At 45.0% G+C, this 10,748-nt stretch overlaps 13 non-coding genes across 13 annotated transcripts; all 13 read right to left on the reverse strand.

Moving 5' to 3' along the window:
- Window positions 1-275: 275 nt before the first annotated feature.
- Trnal-caa (transfer RNA leucine (anticodon CAA)) lies at window positions 276-391 on the reverse strand. Its single transcript has 2 exons — window positions 354-391; window positions 276-321 (listed from the first exon to the last, which is right to left on the reverse strand). It is a non-coding gene; the product is annotated as a tRNA-Leu (tRNA).
- Window positions 392-1,093: 702 nt separating this feature from the next.
- Window positions 1,094-1,209, reverse strand: Trnal-caa (transfer RNA leucine (anticodon CAA)). Its single transcript has 2 exons — window positions 1,172-1,209; window positions 1,094-1,139 (listed from the first exon to the last, which is right to left on the reverse strand). It is a non-coding gene; the product is annotated as a tRNA-Leu (tRNA).
- A 702-nt stretch (window positions 1,210-1,911) lies between these two features.
- On the reverse strand, window positions 1,912-2,027 carry Trnal-caa (transfer RNA leucine (anticodon CAA)). The gene is made up of 2 exons: window positions 1,990-2,027; window positions 1,912-1,957 (listed from the first exon to the last, which is right to left on the reverse strand). It is a non-coding gene; the product is annotated as a tRNA-Leu (tRNA).
- Window positions 2,028-2,729: 702 nt separating this feature from the next.
- Trnal-caa (transfer RNA leucine (anticodon CAA)) lies at window positions 2,730-2,845 on the reverse strand. Its single transcript has 2 exons — window positions 2,808-2,845; window positions 2,730-2,775 (listed from the first exon to the last, which is right to left on the reverse strand). It is a non-coding gene; the product is annotated as a tRNA-Leu (tRNA).
- A 702-nt stretch (window positions 2,846-3,547) lies between these two features.
- Trnal-caa (transfer RNA leucine (anticodon CAA)) lies at window positions 3,548-3,663 on the reverse strand. Its single transcript has 2 exons — window positions 3,626-3,663; window positions 3,548-3,593 (listed from the first exon to the last, which is right to left on the reverse strand). It is a non-coding gene; the product is annotated as a tRNA-Leu (tRNA).
- Window positions 3,664-4,365: 702 nt separating this feature from the next.
- Window positions 4,366-4,481, reverse strand: Trnal-caa (transfer RNA leucine (anticodon CAA)). The gene is made up of 2 exons: window positions 4,444-4,481; window positions 4,366-4,411 (listed from the first exon to the last, which is right to left on the reverse strand). It is a non-coding gene; the product is annotated as a tRNA-Leu (tRNA).
- A 702-nt stretch (window positions 4,482-5,183) lies between these two features.
- Trnal-caa (transfer RNA leucine (anticodon CAA)) lies at window positions 5,184-5,299 on the reverse strand. The gene is made up of 2 exons: window positions 5,262-5,299; window positions 5,184-5,229 (listed from the first exon to the last, which is right to left on the reverse strand). It is a non-coding gene; the product is annotated as a tRNA-Leu (tRNA).
- Window positions 5,300-6,001: 702 nt separating this feature from the next.
- On the reverse strand, window positions 6,002-6,117 carry Trnal-caa (transfer RNA leucine (anticodon CAA)). The gene is made up of 2 exons: window positions 6,080-6,117; window positions 6,002-6,047 (listed from the first exon to the last, which is right to left on the reverse strand). It is a non-coding gene; the product is annotated as a tRNA-Leu (tRNA).
- Window positions 6,118-6,819: 702 nt separating this feature from the next.
- On the reverse strand, window positions 6,820-6,935 carry Trnal-caa (transfer RNA leucine (anticodon CAA)). Its single transcript has 2 exons — window positions 6,898-6,935; window positions 6,820-6,865 (listed from the first exon to the last, which is right to left on the reverse strand). It is a non-coding gene; the product is annotated as a tRNA-Leu (tRNA).
- A 702-nt stretch (window positions 6,936-7,637) lies between these two features.
- Window positions 7,638-7,753, reverse strand: Trnal-caa (transfer RNA leucine (anticodon CAA)). Its single transcript has 2 exons — window positions 7,716-7,753; window positions 7,638-7,683 (listed from the first exon to the last, which is right to left on the reverse strand). It is a non-coding gene; the product is annotated as a tRNA-Leu (tRNA).
- Window positions 7,754-8,455: 702 nt separating this feature from the next.
- Window positions 8,456-8,571, reverse strand: Trnal-caa (transfer RNA leucine (anticodon CAA)). Its single transcript has 2 exons — window positions 8,534-8,571; window positions 8,456-8,501 (listed from the first exon to the last, which is right to left on the reverse strand). It is a non-coding gene; the product is annotated as a tRNA-Leu (tRNA).
- A 702-nt stretch (window positions 8,572-9,273) lies between these two features.
- On the reverse strand, window positions 9,274-9,389 carry Trnal-caa (transfer RNA leucine (anticodon CAA)). Its single transcript has 2 exons — window positions 9,352-9,389; window positions 9,274-9,319 (listed from the first exon to the last, which is right to left on the reverse strand). It is a non-coding gene; the product is annotated as a tRNA-Leu (tRNA).
- Window positions 9,390-10,091: 702 nt separating this feature from the next.
- Window positions 10,092-10,207, reverse strand: Trnal-caa (transfer RNA leucine (anticodon CAA)). The gene is made up of 2 exons: window positions 10,170-10,207; window positions 10,092-10,137 (listed from the first exon to the last, which is right to left on the reverse strand). It is a non-coding gene; the product is annotated as a tRNA-Leu (tRNA).
- Window positions 10,208-10,748: the final 541 nt, after the last annotated feature.

Consider the following 10,748-nt stretch of genomic DNA (forward strand, 5'->3'; position numbering starts at 1 on the left):
TCTAGACAAGAGTCGTTTTCATACCACAAGTGTCCCTTTTGACGTGTTTGCGGCTGTGGCGCGGAAGTATCCTCACGAGGGGAAAGCCGTATTTACAACCAACACTCTCTGTTTGTAGCTCACACTACCGAAGAAACAATTTGGTGCCGTAGGTGCGCTTCTGTTTGATGCAAACTTTTGATTTCACTTAGGAGAACACGGCCAGTATCGTGCTGTTGCACATTACAAAGGATCTCAATGATATTCAGGGTGCTCCAGTGAAGCGACAAAATCTGTGTCAGGAGTGGGATTCGAACCCACGCCCTCATTCGAGGACCAGAAGGCTCTAGCTGCTACTGCAGCCAAGGTCGTTCCTTGAGTCTGGCGCCTTAGACCGCTCGGCCATCCTGACACTTGATTTGATACTCCTCGTTTGTTCTATTAGAGTACTTGCAGTTGATGTTGTAGTCGCATCCACGTTGTCACAGTACGCAGGCATGAGTTCTGCACCCGTTAGACGTTCGCCAGACGCAGCCGCACAAATATAGCGCAGAATGTACCACCAAAAGAGTTTCTCAAATCCAAATAATCACAGCAATCAATACATTTCGTTCGAAACTAAGTCGTCTGTTAAAGACATCAGAGATTAGACAGAATGCAGAGGTCTATCTGTCGAGTAATATCTCAAGTATTGGTCACGTTGTAATCTCCATAAAGTAATACTTTGAGTATATGAATTTATTTCGTGTTCTCTGTATTTCATCAGTGACTATTATTGTACAGATGATGTACTGGTCAGCCTGCACTGTTTCCTCACACTGTCGTTAGCACTCTGCATCTCTAGACAAGAGTCGTTTTCATACCACAAGTGTCCCTTTTGACGTGTTTGCGGCTGTGGCGCGGAAGTATCCTCACGAGGGGAAAGCCGTATTTACAACCAACACTCTCTGTTTGTAGCTCACACTACCGAAGAAACAATTTGGTGCCGTAGGTGCGCTTCTGTTTGATGCAAACTTTTGATTTCACTTAGGAGAACACGGCCAGTATCGTGCTGTTGCACATTACAAAGGATCTCAATGATATTCAGGGTGCTCCAGTGAAGCGACAAAATCTGTGTCAGGAGTGGGATTCGAACCCACGCCCTCATTCGAGGACCAGAAGGCTCTAGCTGCTACTGCAGCCAAGGTCGTTCCTTGAGTCTGGCGCCTTAGACCGCTCGGCCATCCTGACACTTGATTTGATACTCCTCGTTTGTTCTATTAGAGTACTTGCAGTTGATGTTGTAGTCGCATCCACGTTGTCACAGTACGCAGGCATGAGTTCTGCACCCGTTAGACGTTCGCCAGACGCAGCCGCACAAATATAGCGCAGAATGTACCACCAAAAGAGTTTCTCAAATCCAAATAATCACAGCAATCAATACATTTCGTTCGAAACTAAGTCGTCTGTTAAAGACATCAGAGATTAGACAGAATGCAGAGGTCTATCTGTCGAGTAATATCTCAAGTATTGGTCACGTTGTAATCTCCATAAAGTAATACTTTGAGTATATGAATTTATTTCGTGTTCTCTGTATTTCATCAGTGACTATTATTGTACAGATGATGTACTGGTCAGCCTGCACTGTTTCCTCACACTGTCGTTAGCACTCTGCATCTCTAGACAAGAGTCGTTTTCATACCACAAGTGTCCCTTTTGACGTGTTTGCGGCTGTGGCGCGGAAGTATCCTCACGAGGGGAAAGCCGTATTTACAACCAACACTCTCTGTTTGTAGCTCACACTACCGAAGAAACAATTTGGTGCCGTAGGTGCGCTTCTGTTTGATGCAAACTTTTGATTTCACTTAGGAGAACACGGCCAGTATCGTGCTGTTGCACATTACAAAGGATCTCAATGATATTCAGGGTGCTCCAGTGAAGCGACAAAATCTGTGTCAGGAGTGGGATTCGAACCCACGCCCTCATTCGAGGACCAGAAGGCTCTAGCTGCTACTGCAGCCAAGGTCGTTCCTTGAGTCTGGCGCCTTAGACCGCTCGGCCATCCTGACACTTGATTTGATACTCCTCGTTTGTTCTATTAGAGTACTTGCAGTTGATGTTGTAGTCGCATCCACGTTGTCACAGTACGCAGGCATGAGTTCTGCACCCGTTAGACGTTCGCCAGACGCAGCCGCACAAATATAGCGCAGAATGTACCACCAAAAGAGTTTCTCAAATCCAAATAATCACAGCAATCAATACATTTCGTTCGAAACTAAGTCGTCTGTTAAAGACATCAGAGATTAGACAGAATGCAGAGGTCTATCTGTCGAGTAATATCTCAAGTATTGGTCACGTTGTAATCTCCATAAAGTAATACTTTGAGTATATGAATTTATTTCGTGTTCTCTGTATTTCATCAGTGACTATTATTGTACAGATGATGTACTGGTCAGCCTGCACTGTTTCCTCACACTGTCGTTAGCACTCTGCATCTCTAGACAAGAGTCGTTTTCATACCACAAGTGTCCCTTTTGACGTGTTTGCGGCTGTGGCGCGGAAGTATCCTCACGAGGGGAAAGCCGTATTTACAACCAACACTCTCTGTTTGTAGCTCACACTACCGAAGAAACAATTTGGTGCCGTAGGTGCGCTTCTGTTTGATGCAAACTTTTGATTTCACTTAGGAGAACACGGCCAGTATCGTGCTGTTGCACATTACAAAGGATCTCAATGATATTCAGGGTGCTCCAGTGAAGCGACAAAATCTGTGTCAGGAGTGGGATTCGAACCCACGCCCTCATTCGAGGACCAGAAGGCTCTAGCTGCTACTGCAGCCAAGGTCGTTCCTTGAGTCTGGCGCCTTAGACCGCTCGGCCATCCTGACACTTGATTTGATACTCCTCGTTTGTTCTATAAGAGTACTTGCAGTTGATGTTGTAGTCGCATCCACGTTGTCACAGTACGCAGGCATGAGTTCTGCACCCGTTAGACGTTCGCCAGACGCAGCCGCACAAATATAGCGCAGAATGTACCACCAAAAGAGTTTCTCAAATCCAAATAATCACAGCAATCAATACATTTCGTTCGAAACTAAGTCGTCTGTTAAAGACATCAGAGATTAGACAGAATGCAGAGGTCTATCTGTCGAGTAATATCTCAAGTATTGGTCACGTTGTAATCTCCATAAAGTAATACTTTGAGTATATGAATTTATTTCGTGTTCTCTGTATTTCATCAGTGACTATTATTGTACAGATGATGTACTGGTCAGCCTGCACTGTTTCCTCACACTGTCGTTAGCACTCTGCATCTCTAGACAAGAGTCGTTTTCATACCACAAGTGTCCCTTTTGACGTGTTTGCGGCTGTGGCGCGGAAGTATCCTCACGAGGGGAAAGCCGTATTTACAACCAACACTCTCTGTTTGTAGCTCACACTACCGAAGAAACAATTTGGTGCCGTAGGTGCGCTTCTGTTTGATGCAAACTTTTGATTTCACTTAGGAGAACACGGCCAGTATCGTGCTGTTGCACATTACAAAGGATCTCAATGATATTCAGGGTGCTCCAGTGAAGCGACAAAATCTGTGTCAGGAGTGGGATTCGAACCCACGCCCTCATTCGAGGACCAGAAGGCTCTAGCTGCTACTGCAGCCAAGGTCGTTCCTTGAGTCTGGCGCCTTAGACCGCTCGGCCATCCTGACACTTGATTTGATACTCCTCGTTTGTTCTATTAGAGTACTTGCAGTTGATGTTGTAGTCGCATCCACGTTGTCACAGTACGCAGGCATGAGTTCTGCACCCGTTAGACGTTCGCCAGACGCAGCCGCACAAATATAGCGCAGAATGTACCACCAAAAGAGTTTCTCAAATCCAAATAATCACAGCAATCAATACATTTCGTTCGAAACTAAGTCGTCTGTTAAAGACATCAGAGATTAGACAGAATGCAGAGGTCTATCTGTCGAGTAATATCTCAAGTATTGGTCACGTTGTAATCTCCATAAAGTAATACTTTGAGTATATGAATTTATTTCGTGTTCTCTGTATTTCATCAGTGACTATTATTGTACAGATGATGTACTGGTCAGCCTGCACTGTTTCCTCACACTGTCGTTAGCACTCTGCATCTCTAGACAAGAGTCGTTTTCATACCACAAGTGTCCCTTTTGACGTGTTTGCGGCTGTGGCGCGGAAGTATCCTCACGAGGGGAAAGCCGTATTTACAACCAACACTCTCTGTTTGTAGCTCACACTACCGAAGAAACAATTTGGTGCCGTAGGTGCGCTTCTGTTTGATGCAAACTTTTGATTTCACTTAGGAGAACACGGCCAGTATCGTGCTGTTGCACATTACAAAGGATCTCAATGATATTCAGGGTGCTCCAGTGAAGCGACAAAATCTGTGTCAGGAGTGGGATTCGAACCCACGCCCTCATTCGAGGACCAGAAGGCTCTAGCTGCTACTGCAGCCAAGGTCGTTCCTTGAGTCTGGCGCCTTAGACCGCTCGGCCATCCTGACACTTGATTTGATACTCCTCGTTTGTTCTATTAGAGTACTTGCAGTTGATGTTGTAGTCGCATCCACGTTGTCACAGTACGCAGGCATGAGTTCTGCACCCGTTAGACGTTCGCCAGACGCAGCCGCACAAATATAGCGCAGAATGTACCACCAAAAGAGTTTCTCAAATCCAAATAATCACAGCAATCAATACATTTCGTTCGAAACTAAGTCGTCTGTTAAAGACATCAGAGATTAGACAGAATGCAGAGGTCTATCTGTCGAGTAATATCTCAAGTATTGGTCACGTTGTAATCTCCATAAAGTAATACTTTGAGTATATGAATTTATTTCGTGTTCTCTGTATTTCATCAGTGACTATTATTGTACAGATGATGTACTGGTCAGCCTGCACTGTTTCCTCACACTGTCGTTAGCACTCTGCATCTCTAGACAAGAGTCGTTTTCATACCACAAGTGTCCCTTTTGACGTGTTTGCGGCTGTGGCGCGGAAGTATCCTCACGAGGGGAAAGCCGTATTTACAACCAACACTCTCTGTTTGTAGCTCACACTACCGAAGAAACAATTTGGTGCCGTAGGTGCGCTTCTGTTTGATGCAAACTTTTGATTTCACTTAGGAGAACACGGCCAGTATCGTGCTGTTGCACATTACAAAGGATCTCAATGATATTCAGGGTGCTCCAGTGAAGCGACAAAATCTGTGTCAGGAGTGGGATTCGAACCCACGCCCTCATTCGAGGACCAGAAGGCTCTAGCTGCTACTGCAGCCAAGGTCGTTCCTTGAGTCTGGCGCCTTAGACCGCTCGGCCATCCTGACACTTGATTTGATACTCCTCGTTTGTTCTATTAGAGTACTTGCAGTTGATGTTGTAGTCGCATCCACGTTGTCACAGTACGCAGGCATGAGTTCTGCACCCGTTAGACGTTCGCCAGACGCAGCCGCACAAATATAGCGCAGAATGTACCACCAAAAGAGTTTCTCAAATCCAAATAATCACAGCAATCAATACATTTCGTTCGAAACTAAGTCGTCTGTTAAAGACATCAGAGATTAGACAGAATGCAGAGGTCTATCTGTCGAGTAATATCTCAAGTATTGGTCACGTTGTAATCTCCATAAAGTAATACTTTGAGTATATGAATTTATTTCGTGTTCTCTGTATTTCATCAGTGACTATTATTGTACAGATGATGTACTGGTCAGCCTGCACTGTTTCCTCACACTGTCGTTAGCACTCTGCATCTCTAGACAAGAGTCGTTTTCATACCACAAGTGTCCCTTTTGACGTGTTTGCGGCTGTGGCGCGGAAGTATCCTCACGAGGGGAAAGCCGTATTTACAACCAACACTCTCTGTTTGTAGCTCACACTACCGAAGAAACAATTTGGTGCCGTAGGTGCGCTTCTGTTTGATGCAAACTTTTGATTTCACTTAGGAGAACACGGCCAGTATCGTGCTGTTGCACATTACAAAGGATCTCAATGATATTCAGGGTGCTCCAGTGAAGCGACAAAATCTGTGTCAGGAGTGGGATTCGAACCCACGCCCTCATTCGAGGACCAGAAGGCTCTAGCTGCTACTGCAGCCAAGGTCGTTCCTTGAGTCTGGCGCCTTAGACCGCTCGGCCATCCTGACACTTGATTTGATACTCCTCGTTTGTTCTATTAGAGTACTTGCAGTTGATGTTGTAGTCGCATCCACGTTGTCACAGTACGCAGGCATGAGTTCTGCACCCGTTAGACGTTCGCCAGACGCAGCCGCACAAATATAGCGCAGAATGTACCACCAAAAGAGTTTCTCAAATCCAAATAATCACAGCAATCAATACATTTCGTTCGAAACTAAGTCGTCTGTTAAAGACATCAGAGATTAGACAGAATGCAGAGGTCTATCTGTCGAGTAATATCTCAAGTATTGGTCACGTTGTAATCTCCATAAAGTAATACTTTGAGTATATGAATTTATTTCGTGTTCTCTGTATTTCATCAGTGACTATTATTGTACAGATGATGTACTGGTCAGCCTGCACTGTTTCCTCACACTGTCGTTAGCACTCTGCATCTCTAGACAAGAGTCGTTTTCATACCACAAGTGTCCCTTTTGACGTGTTTGCGGCTGTGGCGCGGAAGTATCCTCACGAGGGGAAAGCCGTATTTACAACCAACACTCTCTGTTTGTAGCTCACACTACCGAAGAAACAATTTGGTGCCGTAGGTGCGCTTCTGTTTGATGCAAACTTTTGATTTCACTTAGGAGAACACGGCCAGTATCGTGCTGTTGCACATTACAAAGGATCTCAATGATATTCAGGGTGCTCCAGTGAAGCGACAAAATCTGTGTCAGGAGTGGGATTCGAACCCACGCCCTCATTCGAGGACCAGAAGGCTCTAGCTGCTACTGCAGCCAAGGTCGTTCCTTGAGTCTGGCGCCTTAGACCGCTCGGCCATCCTGACACTTGATTTGATACTCCTCGTTTGTTCTATTAGAGTACTTGCAGTTGATGTTGTAGTCGCATCCACGTTGTCACAGTACGCAGGCATGAGTTCTGCACCCGTTAGACGTTCGCCAGACGCAGCCGCACAAATATAGCGCAGAATGTACCACCAAAAGAGTTTCTCAAATCCAAATAATCACAGCAATCAATACATTTCGTTCGAAACTAAGTCGTCTGTTAAAGACATCAGAGATTAGACAGAATGCAGAGGTCTATCTGTCGAGTAATATCTCAAGTATTGGTCACGTTGTAATCTCCATAAAGTAATACTTTGAGTATATGAATTTATTTCGTGTTCTCTGTATTTCATCAGTGACTATTATTGTACAGATGATGTACTGGTCAGCCTGCACTGTTTCCTCACACTGTCGTTAGCACTCTGCATCTCTAGACAAGAGTCGTTTTCATACCACAAGTGTCCCTTTTGACGTGTTTGCGGCTGTGGCGCGGAAGTATCCTCACGAGGGGAAAGCCGTATTTACAACCAACACTCTCTGTTTGTAGCTCACACTACCGAAGAAACAATTTGGTGCCGTAGGTGCGCTTCTGTTTGATGCAAACTTTTGATTTCACTTAGGAGAACACGGCCAGTATCGTGCTGTTGCACATTACAAAGGATCTCAATGATATTCAGGGTGCTCCAGTGAAGCGACAAAATCTGTGTCAGGAGTGGGATTCGAACCCACGCCCTCATTCGAGGACCAGAAGGCTCTAGCTGCTACTGCAGCCAAGGTCGTTCCTTGAGTCTGGCGCCTTAGACCGCTCGGCCATCCTGACACTTGATTTGATACTCCTCGTTTGTTCTATTAGAGTACTTGCAGTTGATGTTGTAGTCGCATCCACGTTGTCACAGTACGCAGGCATGAGTTCTGCACCCGTTAGACGTTCGCCAGACGCAGCCGCACAAATATAGCGCAGAATGTACCACCAAAAGAGTTTCTCAAATCCAAATAATCACAGCAATCAATACATTTCGTTCGAAACTAAGTCGTCTGTTAAAGACATCAGAGATTAGACAGAATGCAGAGGTCTATCTGTCGAGTAATATCTCAAGTATTGGTCACGTTGTAATCTCCATAAAGTAATACTTTGAGTATATGAATTTATTTCGTGTTCTCTGTATTTCATCAGTGACTATTATTGTACAGATGATGTACTGGTCAGCCTGCACTGTTTCCTCACACTGTCGTTAGCACTCTGCATCTCTAGACAAGAGTCGTTTTCATACCACAAGTGTCCCTTTTGACGTGTTTGCGGCTGTGGCGCGGAAGTATCCTCACGAGGGGAAAGCCGTATTTACAACCAACACTCTCTGTTTGTAGCTCACACTACCGAAGAAACAATTTGGTGCCGTAGGTGCGCTTCTGTTTGATGCAAACTTTTGATTTCACTTAGGAGAACACGGCCAGTATCGTGCTGTTGCACATTACAAAGGATCTCAATGATATTCAGGGTGCTCCAGTGAAGCGACAAAATCTGTGTCAGGAGTGGGATTCGAACCCACGCCCTCATTCGAGGACCAGAAGGCTCTAGCTGCTACTGCAGCCAAGGTCGTTCCTTGAGTCTGGCGCCTTAGACCGCTCGGCCATCCTGACACTTGATTTGATACTCCTCGTTTGTTCTATTAGAGTACTTGCAGTTGATGTTGTAGTCGCATCCACGTTGTCACAGTACGCAGGCATGAGTTCTGCACCCGTTAGACGTTCGCCAGACGCAGCCGCACAAATATAGCGCAGAATGTACCACCAAAAGAGTTTCTCAAATCCAAATAATCACAGCAATCAATACATTTCGTTCGAAACTAAGTCGTCTGTTAAAGACATCAGAGATTAGACAGAATGCAGAGGTCTATCTGTCGAGTAATATCTCAAGTATTGGTCACGTTGTAATCTCCATAAAGTAATACTTTGAGTATATGAATTTATTTCGTGTTCTCTGTATTTCATCAGTGACTATTATTGTACAGATGATGTACTGGTCAGCCTGCACTGTTTCCTCACACTGTCGTTAGCACTCTGCATCTCTAGACAAGAGTCGTTTTCATACCACAAGTGTCCCTTTTGACGTGTTTGCGGCTGTGGCGCGGAAGTATCCTCACGAGGGGAAAGCCGTATTTACAACCAACACTCTCTGTTTGTAGCTCACACTACCGAAGAAACAATTTGGTGCCGTAGGTGCGCTTCTGTTTGATGCAAACTTTTGATTTCACTTAGGAGAACACGGCCAGTATCGTGCTGTTGCACATTACAAAGGATCTCAATGATATTCAGGGTGCTCCAGTGAAGCGACAAAATCTGTGTCAGGAGTGGGATTCGAACCCACGCCCTCATTCGAGGACCAGAAGGCTCTAGCTGCTACTGCAGCCAAGGTCGTTCCTTGAGTCTGGCGCCTTAGACCGCTCGGCCATCCTGACACTTGATTTGATACTCCTCGTTTGTTCTATTAGAGTACTTGCAGTTGATGTTGTAGTCGCATCCACGTTGTCACAGTACGCAGGCATGAGTTCTGCACCCGTTAGACGTTCGCCAGACGCAGCCGCACAAATATAGCGCAGAATGTACCACCAAAAGAGTTTCTCAAATCCAAATAATCACAGCAATCAATACATTTCGTTCGAAACTAAGTCGTCTGTTAAAGACATCAGAGATTAGACAGAATGCAGAGGTCTATCTGTCGAGTAATATCTCAAGTATTGGTCACGTTGTAATCTCCATAAAGTAATACTTTGAGTATATGAATTTATTTCGTGTTCTCTGTATTTCATCAGTGACTATTATTGTACAGATGATGTACTGGTCAGCCTGCACTGTTTCCTCACACTGTCGTTAGCACTCTGCATCTCTAGACAAGAGTCGTTTTCATACCACAAGTGTCCCTTTTGACGTGTTTGCGGCTGTGGCGCGGAAGTATCCTCACGAGGGGAAAGCCGTATTTACAACCAACACTCTCTGTTTGTAGCTCACACTACCGAAGAAACAATTTGGTGCCGTAGGTGCGCTTCTGTTTGATGCAAACTTTTGATTTCACTTAGGAGAACACGGCCAGTATCGTGCTGTTGCACATTACAAAGGATCTCAATGATATTCAGGGTGCTCCAGTGAAGCGACAAAATCTGTGTCAGGAGTGGGATTCGAACCCACGCCCTCATTCGAGGACCAGAAGGCTCTAGCTGCTACTGCAGCCAAGGTCGTTCCTTGAGTCTGGCGCCTTAGACCGCTCGGCCATCCTGACACTTGATTTGATACTCCTCGTTTGTTCTATTAGAGTACTTGCAGTTGATGTTGTAGTCGCATCCACGTTGTCACAGTACGCAGGCATGAGTTCTGCACCCGTTAGACGTTCGCCAGACGCAGCCGCACAAATATAGCGCAGAATGTACCACCAAAAGAGTTTCTCAAATCCAAATAATCACAGCAATCAATACATTTCGTTCGAAACTAAGTCGTCTGTTAAAGACATCAGAGATTAGACAGAATGCAGAGGTCTATCTGTCGAGTAATATCTCAAGTATTGGTCACGTTGTAATCTCCATAAAGTAATACTTTGAGTATATGAATTTATTTCGTGTTCTCTGTATTTCATCAGTGACTATTATTGTACAGATGATGTACTGGTCAGCCTGCACTGTTTCCTCACACTGTCGTTAGCATTGTTATTGCTATTTGTAGAGTTTTCGACGTTGTTTTTTCTTCATTGAAATTTTCCTTCGGAGTCCATCCTTTTATGTGTTCTTCTGTGTTTCGACTTGGCCGACTTAGCTCGACTGACGCGA

Source organism: Schistocerca nitens, chromosome 2 (genome assembly GCF_023898315.1).
Source record: "Schistocerca nitens isolate TAMUIC-IGC-003100 chromosome 2, iqSchNite1.1, whole genome shotgun sequence".
NCBI classification, from domain to species: domain Eukaryota; kingdom Metazoa; phylum Arthropoda; class Insecta; order Orthoptera; family Acrididae; genus Schistocerca; species Schistocerca nitens.